At 36.6% G+C, this 12,893-nt stretch overlaps 1 protein-coding gene across 1 annotated transcript in view; it reads right to left on the bottom strand.

Moving 5' to 3' along the window:
• The window catches only part of pigq (phosphatidylinositol glycan anchor biosynthesis, class Q), a 30,850-nt gene extending 24,377 nt beyond the window's left edge, over positions 1-6,473 (bottom strand). The window contains exon 1 of the mRNA XM_028813777.2: positions 6,354-6,473. The gene's annotated coding sequence lies outside the window, so the exon portion shown is untranslated. The remainder of the gene's footprint in view (positions 1-6,353) is intronic.
• Between the last annotated feature and the right edge of the window lie 6,420 nt (positions 6,474-12,893).

Raw genomic sequence — 12,893 nt, 5'->3', positions numbered from 1 at the left:
ATTATAATTAAATAAGTACTGTATATTATTTTAAAGACATTTTGTTATAATGTAATATTTCTAATATCAAAATCTATATTTAAAGAACTTTGAAAATCTTATTAAAAATAACTACAATGAGCACTGCTGACTTTTATGTGGGACCTGAAAGCTCTGTGTCTCTCACTGGCTCAGCAGTCAGGGTACAGAAGATTGCTGTATGAGTGGGACAACAGAGCGAAGACATTACATTGGATTCAAAAGGAATGACCAGTCAAAAAAAGTTAGAACTTGGTGGATCTGTATAGCTATTGCCTCTTCATATTAAGCTTGGTTTAATAAAGTAGTTTGTCAAAGCCCAATCAAAAGATGGAGCCTGTTTTATGTGTTTGTGCTAAATGTTTGTCTAAAGGTAAACTGAAAGAGTGCTCTTTTGCTGCACCTGATAATGGAAAACCAATAACTGATGCAGAATTTGATGGTGCGATGTACAACCATGGAAGGAGCCTGGATGTCCTTCAAAGTAATTTATACGTTTTTAGTTAACAATAAAGATCTAAATTATAAAGAATTGTGAGAAATGTATAAGGTAAGTTTAATAAATTAGGGGGCAACGTGAGTCTCAACGCTCACTTTTTTGAGTCACATTTGTAATTTTTCCTTGAAAATCTTGGAGTAGCAAGTGAAGAGCGGGTTGAAAAAGTCCATCAGAATATCAAGGACATGGAAGGAAGGTCCCAGGGACATTGGGATGGCAGACTACTGCTGGACTGTTCTTAGGTATGCACCAGACAAAATGCACAAACGACAGGACACCAAACAAAGTTTAGGATAAAAAAAAACTAAGATGTGACAAAAACTAGACAAGTTACAGTATATATAAGTCAACAAATATGTATTGTTTTCTTTACATAATAACATAGCAAAACACCCATTTATTAAAATGGACTTAATGGTAAAATGTTAGGTCTGTCTGTTTTGATCGCATCATGCATTTATGAATCTTTGTTCACTGCATACTGTATGCCAGCCCTTACATCCCTGTTTCTTTTTGCTTCTCATTGCCTTTCTTCATCGGTCATTCCAGCCCTGTTGTGGGCAGTATGACACACAGATGTATGCCTCATGGTTCACCATCTTACTCCAGCCACTTGCTTTGTGCATTAGACATTCTCGCTCTTTTATTGACAATGGGTGACACTACACCTGGGCTAGGGCATGGACAATAAACAGACACGTGTCTTATTGCTTTATATATGGAGAGAGAGAGATCGGTTTAAAAACATTAGATTGACTAAATATTTTCTTAAATTTATTTAATTTATTCAATTTTAATTAAGTTTCTTTTCATTTTTTTACTTAAATGTGACGTGATGGAAACATTTGTGATGGACGACCGGCTACAGACTCCGGTCGCCACCCCCAGGCCGCCTGGAGGAGCCCTCCGGACAGCATAATCGTGCCCTGAGTTCCAGCAGGGCCTCATGGACTTTGTAGTTTGTATACACAGCCCTGCTGGATACCCTGGGGGCCACCGGGAGTCGCTGTAAGGGGGCTCGTGGACTCTTATGTGCCCTATAACCCGAGAGTACGTCACGGTCACGTGACAGGAAGGAATGACGTGCTCCCGGGTTGAAGAAAAGGACTGTTTACCCTGACCCGGAAGGGATAAGAAACTGTGGACTGATCGGGCAGGAACACCTCCGGGTCAGGGTGTATAAAAGGACTCTGGGAAAGCCCACACACTGAGCTGAGCTGGGAGGTAGGAGGGCGAAGTGTCTGGGCGAGGAGGAAAGAGTATTGTTTGTAAGAGAATTGTGATTTATGAGTGTGGAGTGGAGGGTGCTTTGTGCACGGTATAGTAGAAAAATAAATAGTGATTATACTTTCAACTGGTGTTCAGAGTGGTACCTGAGGGTTCAAGAGGTGGACCACACCTCTATCTGCTACACATTCTAATTTTTTATTGTGTTCATGAATGCTAATTAAATAACTTTTTATTAGTTTAATATTGGAGACCTATGTTATTATTTTTGTTTTATATTAAGAAAGCACTAATCAATAAGTACATTCATAACTAGTAGTTTTGGACTGTGGATATTGATCAAGTCGAAGCAATGCCATGCAATGAGAGATGGTGGAGACCAGATGTTGCAGGTGTGTGTGTGAGTATTCACAATAGCCGGAAAGTGACTCATAGTAACCAGCATGCTATTCAAAGGTGCATGTGTTCAGTGAACAGTCTTAATTCAGAAAATACCTATACAGTATATAAGCTGAAGAGATGGGTTCAATCCAAACTGGGGGACGAACACAGCAGGTGACTGAACCTCATCGTAGTGCTTCCTTAATATCCTGCCAAATATTTTCTTACAATTATACATTTCTTAATCATGTCAATACATTTCTGGCCTGGCCTAAGTTACATTTTAATTCTGCAATAAAATGTGCCATTTCCATTTCTCTCTTCTACTTTTCATTGAGATTTGGAGTGCTGGAGTCTATTCTTTTCAGTGTACGCAAGAAATAAACAGATGCAAAAACGAGGTTCAGCAGATTGCAGGTCACATTTACATTGACACTTTTGAAATGTAAAGTTATTGATTGACTAGATGGAAGTGAATATGGATTTATGGGAGAGTGTGCCCTGGGATGCGGTGGCCTAGTTGGCTTCTAATAAGTGCCAAGTGAATTTAAAGAAGTAAGTACTAAATGTATGAATGAAATCAAGGATTTGAATTTTTCTAGAATACTAAAATTGATGCATGCATATAAGTACTATGTGATGTATTCAATCATTAAAAAAGATATTTAGAGTGATATTATGGTGATGGTGATTTGTTATGGTAATCTGCTTCCTTTTTTCCATGTGAAATAAAAAGGGGATTTTTGGACTATTATTTTGATGCCAAATGCTACATTAATGTTTGGTGCAGTGGTCAGTGCTTCTCTCTCATGGTTTAAGAATTTTGGATTCAAATCCCAACCCAGTGACTGTGTATGGAATTTCTATCTTCTGCCTTTATGGGTTTTCTCTCTGTACTTTCTTTTCCATATATATGCAATACATGTATGTGACATTCTGATATGGTTCTGCAAGAGTGAGCATGAAAGACTGGCATCAGAACTGTTTAGAAATTTCCATGTAAAATACGAAAGCTTGTGAAAAGGAAAGTTTTCAATCTCAAATATGTCATATTTAGAGCTGAATGCATAACACACTATTAGTGTGCTGTATGCCTTATCTGTCTCTGTGTTACTATAAACGCATTTCAGACCCACCCTTCAGTGGGGGTAACAGCTGAAAATGTTTAGTTCAAACCAGTCTTTTATTTAAAACCTAGTTCTTGTCCATAACTAAAATGCTTGAATTTGGTTTATTACTTTAGCAGCACAGGCAGGATAAGTGATGTGCTTAAGGTCACACAGTGACAGAAGTGAGAGGTGAACCAAGGATCTGTGGTTTACAATCCATTGCCACTGCTACAACCCTACACCCTGAGGGCTTTGCCTGTTTATGACAGATGCTTACAGTTATTTGTTTTTTCCTTTTTTGCCTTTGTAGGCCATCTGATTCATTTGTTCAACTAGACATCCAGCATACTGTACATGCCTTATGTTAGTCGCTATGAAAAGGCGGTTCCAAGTAATGGCTAAGTGTCAGATAGTCTTGATATAATCTGACTGTTGTGGCTATACATTGTGCCCCAAGTGTATCTAATTTGTAAGACACTTTACATTCTTTATGAGGATGCTTAGTGTTAATATCATTGTATGGATCTGTACTCAAGCTTGGGGACTGTGATAGATGATGTGTCTCAAGTGGCAGATTATGAAAAGACCATCCATGATGAGAATCAGGTTCAGTTCAAAATACAAAATTACAAAAGGTTTTCCTTAAGATAGTTGTAGTGACAAATATACAAATCTTTTTGTAATCAAATCCAAAAAGCCAAAGAAAATGCAAGGTTCTAGGTTTGTAGAAGGAAAAAAAAGGTAAAATAAAATTAAAAAAAAATAAATACAGTAAATAAATTCTGCTTAGTTTTTCGACTGAAGTCAAGCACATGTTGCGGGTAATTTATATGCCTACTGCTTCAGAAGATGATTGCTACAGAATAACTGACCAGTTCTGGAATGGATGCAACAAAACACACGTAAAACTAATACATGTTAAGTGGAAAGTCAACTCAGTATTGTCCACTCACTATCCTCTCAGTGCCACTCTCCCAAGTGGTGGCCTATGTATTTGTCTGGCAGGCTTTTGTAATACAAAAAGCTGAGGCTTGTGTTTCAGAAGATACTGTTCATGTTCTTTTAGTTTAACAAGTGCTTTATCAATGTCAGCTGACCATTCAGATTTTAGTTTTTCCATTAAGTGCAGTAATTGGAGTATGTGGACTGAAATACCTAATGTATTGTCTATAACAAAGAGCAAACAACCATACAACTTTGAAGTTAATCAACAGACTTTGTTAGTGCTTGATTAAATACCTCTCATTTACTTAAACCGATAGTTAAGCTCTCTTTAAAAAATGAATCCAAAAATGTTGCACTCCTAATTTTAAGCTTATCACACATGCTGTTTCCCAGAGAGAAGCACCTTTGATACTGCACAACAGTCGCAGTCATGTGTCACCAAGGTGGAAAATGTCAGTCACAGCTCTGATGGTTCAACTGCAGGTGCACTCTACAGACGTTGTAGTAATACTAGTCTATATGCCAAAAATACACTGAGAAAGTAATGAAAAAAGGAAAATAATACTGTATGTGATTGTAATGGGCAAATTCAACACAATGGTTATAAAACTAAACTGTTCCAGTGAAGCATTAAAATTTGGCATGGGGAAAGAAATGACAGAGATGAGATATAGATAGAAATTTGTAAGAGAAATCAGTGCTGTCTTGATGAACAGATGCGTTCAACAAGAAAAGAGGAGATTGTATAAATGGAAGGCTCCAAGTGATTTCAGAAAATTTCAAATCAATTACATCATGGTATCAAAACTGTGTGAAAAATGCAGATATCAACACAAATCATATCCTAATTTTACTGAAAGTAAACCTGAAGCTGTAGTGGATACAAAAAATGAAACCAATCATTAAAGCGGAATACAGAAAAGATGAAAGACAAAGAAGTTTACCGAAGAAGCTATTAAGAAATGATAAATATACAGAATGTGAGCAAAAAAAGATTAAATCTGAAACACAGTCCTGGAAAGTGCACAGGAATATATTAGAAAGGAAAGGGAAAAGAACGGTAAAGAAACTTTGCGTCACAAGGTCAATGTTATAAAAAATATAACTGTAGAAAATGGAAGAAGAAAGAAAAGTATAGGAGACTGAACAGCAAACTGAGGGGAGAGACAGATGAAGCAAGAGATAGGTGGGGGAAAGACATATAAAATAAGAAGAAATTGAAGAAGTACATAGGGCTTGAAGAACTGATGCATTGTACTGCAAAGTCAGAAAGATGACAGTTAAAGATATGGGGAAAAAGTCCAGAAACAGAACATTGCAAAGGCTTATTACTGATGGTGACTGAAAATGTTACATCGAGTCAGAGAAAATATAAAAATGTATAGAAAGGACAAAAAACCTCAAGAGGTAATATTCAATATAATATGTATAGTGCCTAAAATGTTAAAATATCATTTCTATAATACCTATATTGTCTGTAATCTCAGGTGTCTATAATGTCTATTATGTTAAGCATCATGGCTATAATTCCTATAGCATCATATACTGTATGCAATGTTTACAATATCACACCTGCAATGCCAGTGTCTATAACATTATGACTGTGTTACTATCCTGTTTCTGTCCTTGTAGGTTTCTATTTTTACTTAAATATTCCTATTCAGATGTGGCTTATTGTCTATTTGATTTGGTTACCTGTGTATATTTTTGTTTCTGCCTATTACTTACACATACATACACATACTGTGCCATAAAACATATATACAGCCTGTAAATGCTTCCCATAATTCAGCATATAAACCTATATCTTTTAGTCTGTTATGTTTTTTTTCTAACCTTGTTTCTGCTGATTCATTTTTGATTATATTGTATTTTTTAAATTTAAGCAAGTAGAATTTTTTGTTAAATTTCTATTTGCTTATATTTATTAATATTCCTGTCTAGTACCTTGTTTTTATTCTTCACCTTTGCCTTATCTGTGCTCCATGTCTTCACTGCTCTAAGTGAATTAGTTTACAATAACTCAGCACAAACACCTTTCCAAGAATATAAATGTACAGTATCTAGTGCTGCTCCAACTATAAAATGCCCCAGCAATGCAAATCCCATCTTTCTAAAGAGTGTCCATTTCTGACACTATAATTTACATCACACATTCAAGGGTGATCACTTACCAAGACAAGCCTATGTCACAGATAGTATCTTGTAAAAAACAACACCTTCAGCAGATGGGATTTTTATGTTCATACAATTCTGGTAAAATTTGAATTTGTACTATCAGCAAACTGTCTAAAGAAAGAGTTGAAGGACATGCAAACTCACCTAATATGCTCCTAGAGTAAAGTCAATGTTTACCTAGAAGATAGATTTTTCATGTTCAATGACTTGGCAGTTATGGGAGAACGCTTGACGGTTAGTGCCTGGCTATGATAAGGCATAGGGGATGTTGCTGCTATATTAGATGTACAAAAATTCATTCAAAGGGTTCACTCATTTCTGCCCTTTCTGTCTATTATTCCTGCATGTGGCATTTAGGTAAATTTTGGATTGACTAAACATTTTGCTTGATGTATTGTTTTTACTTTGAATAATACTGACGTTAGCTGGAGTGTCCAGCCTGTCACTCTTCCTGCCTTATCATATTCTTCTTAAATCATCTTGACCACATATGACCAGGAGGGCACATGCAGCCTCTGTGATAACAGCTTCAGCCTGCATACTTCAGAAATACAGATGCAGGCCATTATCATCCCATACAAGGCTTTATGACACTAAACACTTTTATTGCAACATTCCTCAGGTGCATTTCTCCCACCACTCTACCAACATTAGATATAAATATTCAGTGTATTTCCAACCTGGCTTTTAATCAGAACTTAAAAACTGTACGTAGATGCAAGAGTACTGTGGCTTTCATGAATAGAAGAAAGAGTGATATTTCTCGGAAAGAGAACTCATCAGTTGCTATCCTTCTCCATATTAGCATGTCTAAGAGCAAGTAAGGGTGATCTCTGGTATCTGGCCGGAGTGAGGTTTACCAAATACTGTTCCAGAATAGCATTGTCAAAAAGTCTGTTATTAATGAGAGTAATGGAGGGGGCAGGTCTTGAATTTAAGACTACTCACACTGGAGTAAGTGTGTATGCATATTACCATGCACTGAGAAAGGTCTGGAAGGTAACTGCACCCTGTGACGAAACAAATATTTAACTTTCATAAAAACAATTATAAAAATGATAACATGGCTTTTTATTAGCAACAGTACACAGCCCAGGAGTGGTCCTACATACATTACCTGACCTTACACTGTAAATTCTGGAGATGAAGGGTGCTACTGGTCACTAGGAGCTGTAGCCTTTTCGTGAGAATACTTTCAAAGTAATCCTGGACCCCAGAATAAATGAAAACATTTTATTCTTAAATGAAAAATAATGTTCTTACCTGAAGTGGGTGAGTGGAGGATGTTATCAGTAGCTTGCTGGCTGGGAGGAAGAGGACAATAAGGAGGAGAAAATGAACTTAAACACGAGAAAGAAGTGGCGGGACAATGGGTGCTGAAGATTGTTTTTTTAACTAAAGTTGAAATCAGACAAGCTGCTACTCTTGTTTAGGAAAGAATTCTGGCACTGCTACACATTGATGTGTTCGGGCAGCTAGGCATTTAAAGTTTTGTGTTGCTGTGGTAAATGAAAATGCCTTGAAGTCAATTAAATGCTGAAGTCTCAAAGTGTGGGTCAGTGTCTCTTCCTTTCACATGCTGTATATTATTCAAGAAGTAATGTGATCATATGTAAATATAATAAATGTTATTTTTATAAACCTCTAATTTGGAAACTTTGTTTTAATAAAAACTTGATACGGGGTGAATGCTTATATCCTGAAGGGGGCACAAGTTTCCTGGTCTGTGTTCTTTTAACACAGCAGAGATGAGACAAGGAAATTATAGTACAAAATAAAGGATATATTTAATTTGCTTTTAAATGTTGCATTTACTTCTATAAACAAAACAACTGAGGAAGCCTATAGGACAGTACAATTGTCTTATGATGTTTCAGTGGGGTCATTGGTAATATTACATGTCTATTTTAAGAGAAGTCAGAGGTATGGTTCTAGGCACAGAGAGTAGGATGGATTTTTTCTTTTTCTTTCTTTCTTTCTTTCTTTCTTTCTTTCTTTCTTTCTTTCTTTCTTTCTTTCTTTCTTTCTTTCTTTCTTTCTTTCTTTCTTTCTTCCACCCATCCATAGAAAAGACTTCAATGAGTGACTGAGCTATGTGGCTTTATACCCTTAGAACAATCTTATTGTTTAATTTTAACCAACCAAATAAGAACATCTGCTGGCGTTACATTGTCTTCCATTAATATATTGTCAATTAACTATTATTTACAAACCATTTCTGCCATCACAGCAACAGCCTTTTGTCTGTGCTTCAATCACAGAAAATGTCATAGCTGCATGAAAACCAGGTCAGTGAGTCAGAGGAGGAGCTTCTTTGCGCAGTCCATCTGCATCCTTAACAAGGACAGTGCCTAGAACTACATGATGTCTAATTGTTAAGGCTCTTGTATTAGGTTATTAAGTTATTTCTTTATTATTTTCTTACTACATATGTTTAATTTTAATATAATGCATTCTATTGCTGTCATTTAACATGTTGATTTTTAATGCAATCTATAAAGCTATGTATTATTGGTTATTGTCCTTTTATATTCTTTTTTTTAATGGAGTTTAGCAGTTAAGCATTTCACTATATTTTATACTGCGTGTAGTATGTGTCAAATAAAATTTAATTTGATATGAATAAGTACATTAGTTTTATCTTTCTCTATTGACAATTAGCTTTTTTAACTATTTACAGAAAATACACCCATTAACTCTTTTTCTTTTAGTCACCTGATTGTCCCTCCATTAGGCCCAGTTACCCTTTAGAGTTCATTTCCTGCCAACCACCTGCCTTTAAGCCTCCAATTACAATGATGAAGAATTCTACAATCTCCAGTGCCTAAGCCCTTATTATACAGTGGTGTGAAAAACTATTTGCCCCCTTCCTGATTTCTTATTCTTTTGCATGTTTGTCACACAAAATGTTTCTGATCATCAAACACATTTAACCATTAGTCAAATATAACACAAGTAAACACAAAATGCAGTTTTTAAATGATGGTTTTTATTATTTAGGGAGAAAAAAAATCCAAACCTACATGGCCCTGTGTGAAAAAGTAATTGCCCCCTTGTTAAAAAATAACCTAACTGTGGTGTATCACACCTGAGTTCAATTTCCGTAGCCACCCCCAGGCCTGATTACTGCCACACCTGTTTCAATCAAGAAATCACTTAAATAGGAGCTGCCTGACACAGAGAAGTAGACCAAAAGCACCTCAAAAGCTAGACATCATGCCAAGATCCAAAGAAATTCAGGAACAAATGAGAACAGAAGTAATTGAGATCTATCAGTCTGGTAAAGGTTATAAAGCCATTTCTAAAGCTTTGGGACTCCAGCGAACCACAGTGAGAGCCATTATCCACAAATGGCAAAAACATGGAACAGTGGTGAACCTTCCCAAGAGTGGCCGGCCGACCAAAATTACCCCAAGAGCGCAGAGACGACTCATCCGAGAGGTCACAAAAGACCCCAGGACAACGTCTAAAGAACTGCAGGCCTCACTTGCCTCAATTAAGGTCAGTGTTCACGACTCCACCATAAGAAAGAGACTGGGCAAAAACGGCCTGCATGGCAGATTTCCAAGACGCAAACCACTGTTAAGCAAAAAGAACATTAGGGCTCGTCTCAATTTTGCTAAGAAACATCTCAATGATTGCCAAGACTTTTGGGAAAATACCTTGTGGACTGATGAGTCAAAAGTTGAACTTTTTGGAAGGCAAATGTCCCGTTACATCTGGCGTAAAAGGAACACAGCATTTCAGAAAAAAAACATCATACCAACAGTAAAATATGGTGGTGGTAGTGTGATGGTCTGGGGTTGTTTTGCTGCTTCAGGACCTGGAAGGCTTGCTGTGATAGATGGAACCATGAATTCTACTGTCTACCAAAAAATCCTGAAGGAGAATGTCCGGCCATCTGTTCGTCAACTCAAGCTGAAGCGATCTTGGGTGCTGCAACAGGACAATGACCCAAAACACACCAGCAAATCCACCTCTGAATGGCTGAAGAAAAACAAAATGAAGACTTTGGAGTGGCCTAGTCAAAGTCCTGACCTGAATCCAATTGAGATGCTATGGCATGACCTTAAAAAGGCGGTTCATGCTAGAAAACCCTCAAATAAAGCTGAATTACAACAATTTTGCAAAGATGAGTGGGCCAAAATTCCTCCAGAGCGCTGTAAAAGACTCATTGCAAGTTATCGCAAACGCTTGATTGCAGTTATTGCTGCTAAGGGTGGCCCAACCAGTTATTAGGTTCAGGGGGCAATTACTTTTTCACACAGGGCCATGTAGGTTTGGATTTTTTTTCTCCCTAAATAATAAAAACCACCATTTACAAACTGCATTTTGTGTTTACTTGTGTTATATTTGACTAATGGTTAAATGTGTTTGATGATCAGAAACATTTTGTGTGACAAACATGCAAAAGAATAAGAAATCAGGAAGGGGGCAAATAGTTTTTCACACCACTGTATATTAAGGCATATATAATCTTGTACGTAAAGTGAACTGCTTGTATTAAAACAGAGATTTTATTATCATTGGATGCAGAAAAAGCATTTGACATGATTGAATGGAACTACACTACATCAGAGAAATTATGGTTTGGACTGAACATTTGTGCATAGATCAAACTACTGTATACCAATCCAGAAGCTTCAGTTTGTATTAACAACATTTGTTCAGACTACTTTAAAGTAGAACGTGGTACCAGACAAGGATGCCCCTTGTCACTACTGCTATTTGCAATCGCCATTGAACCACTGGCAGTTCACTGTCGAAATGCTTATCAGATAAAGGGGATTATCAGAGAAGGACTTGAACAGAAAATTTCTCTATATGATATGGTACTGTATATATCAGACCCACAAAATACTGTGCCTGCAGTCTTAACAGCACTTACAGAATTTCAAAAGATCTCTGGTCTCAGAATTAATTTGAATAAAAGTGTACTATTTCCAGTGAATTCTCAAGCATACAATATTAGATTGGACACCTTCCTTTTTATTATTGCAGATCAGTTTAAATACCTAGGGGTAAATATCACAAGTAAACATAAAGCTCTTTATCAACAAAATTTTGCCATCTGTATGGAAAAAATTAAGCAAGACTTGCATAGATGGTCAACCCTTCCTCTCACTCTACCTGGAAGAATTAACGTTGTTAAGATGAATATCCTTCCTAAGCTTCTCTTTTTATTTCAAAACATTCCAATATATATCAATAAATCATTTTTTAAGCAATTAGATTCAACCATAACCTCATTTATTTGGAACTTAAAACATCCACATATCCAAAGAGCGACCCCACAAAGACCTAAGGCAGAAGGTGGCATGGCTCTACCTAACTTTCAGTTTTATTACTGGGCAGCAAATATACAAGCTATAAAAACCTGGACACAAATAGATGAACATACACAGGTCTGGTCCGCAATAGAAACAAAATCCTGCAGTACTTCTTTATATTTCCTGCTTTGTGCCCCAATAAAAGCAAGTTATCGCCAATACACTAATAACCCAATTGTGCTTCACTCACTCAGAATATGGAACCAATGTAGAAAGCATTTTAAGATGGAGAATCTTTTATCTGTGGCACCTCTGCATGAGAACCACCTTTTTCAACCCTCGCAAATATATGCAGTTTTTAATATCTGGAAAACATTTGGGATTAAATTGCTTAGAGATCTTTATATAGACAACATATTTGCATCCTATGAACAATTACATTCCAAATTTAACTTTCCACCAACACATTTTTTTCACTCTCTTCAAATTAGAAATTTTGTTAAACAGAACCTGCTCGATTTTCCTCATCTCCCACATTCCTCTATGCTGAAAAAAATATTGCTCAGTTTCGAGGACTCGGACAGCATTTCTGCAATATATAAAATTATTTTACAGTCCCTCCCTTTCAAAGATCCAAGAAGACAATGGGAAAAGGATCTCTCACTCAACATATTAGAAAAGGAGTGGAAGGTAGCAATGCAGAGAATTCACTTGAGCTCCATATGTGCAAATTATATATCGAGCACATCTGTCTCGCTTAAAACTGTCCAAAATGTTTCCAGGGCAAGATCCAACCTGAAAATGCTGCAATCAAGTTCCAGCCTCACTGGGTCACATGTTTTGGGCCTGCACCAAATTAACATCATTCTGGACAAAAAATTTAAGTGCCTCTCAGACAGCCTTGGTGTCACAATCCCTCCTAACCCATTAACAGCTGTGTTTGGTGTTCTTCCAGATGGGCTTAAAGTGGAGAAGGACAAACAAACTGTGATCGCCTTCACTACACTACACTACACATTGGCACGCAGACTTATTTTGCTAAACTGGAAGAATCCTAACTCTCCTCTTTTAAGTCAGTGGATATTTTATATTATTTGAAATTGGAAAAAATCAAATTCTCAGTTAGAGGATCTGTGCAGAACTTTTTCAAAACCTGGCAGGATCTAATCAATAATATTTTAGAATAAGCTCTTAAATCACTGAGGAAGTAGATTCTCTTCCCATTTCTTTTTCTTCTCCATTTATCTTTTTCCACCTATTAAACTC

The sequence above is a fragment of the Erpetoichthys calabaricus genome, chromosome 11 (assembly GCF_900747795.2).
Source record: "Erpetoichthys calabaricus chromosome 11, fErpCal1.3, whole genome shotgun sequence".
NCBI lineage: Eukaryota > Metazoa > Chordata > Cladistia > Polypteriformes > Polypteridae > Erpetoichthys > Erpetoichthys calabaricus.
Note: the sequence above shows the minus strand (reverse complement) of the source record. Positions and strands in the feature narration are given on the sequence as shown.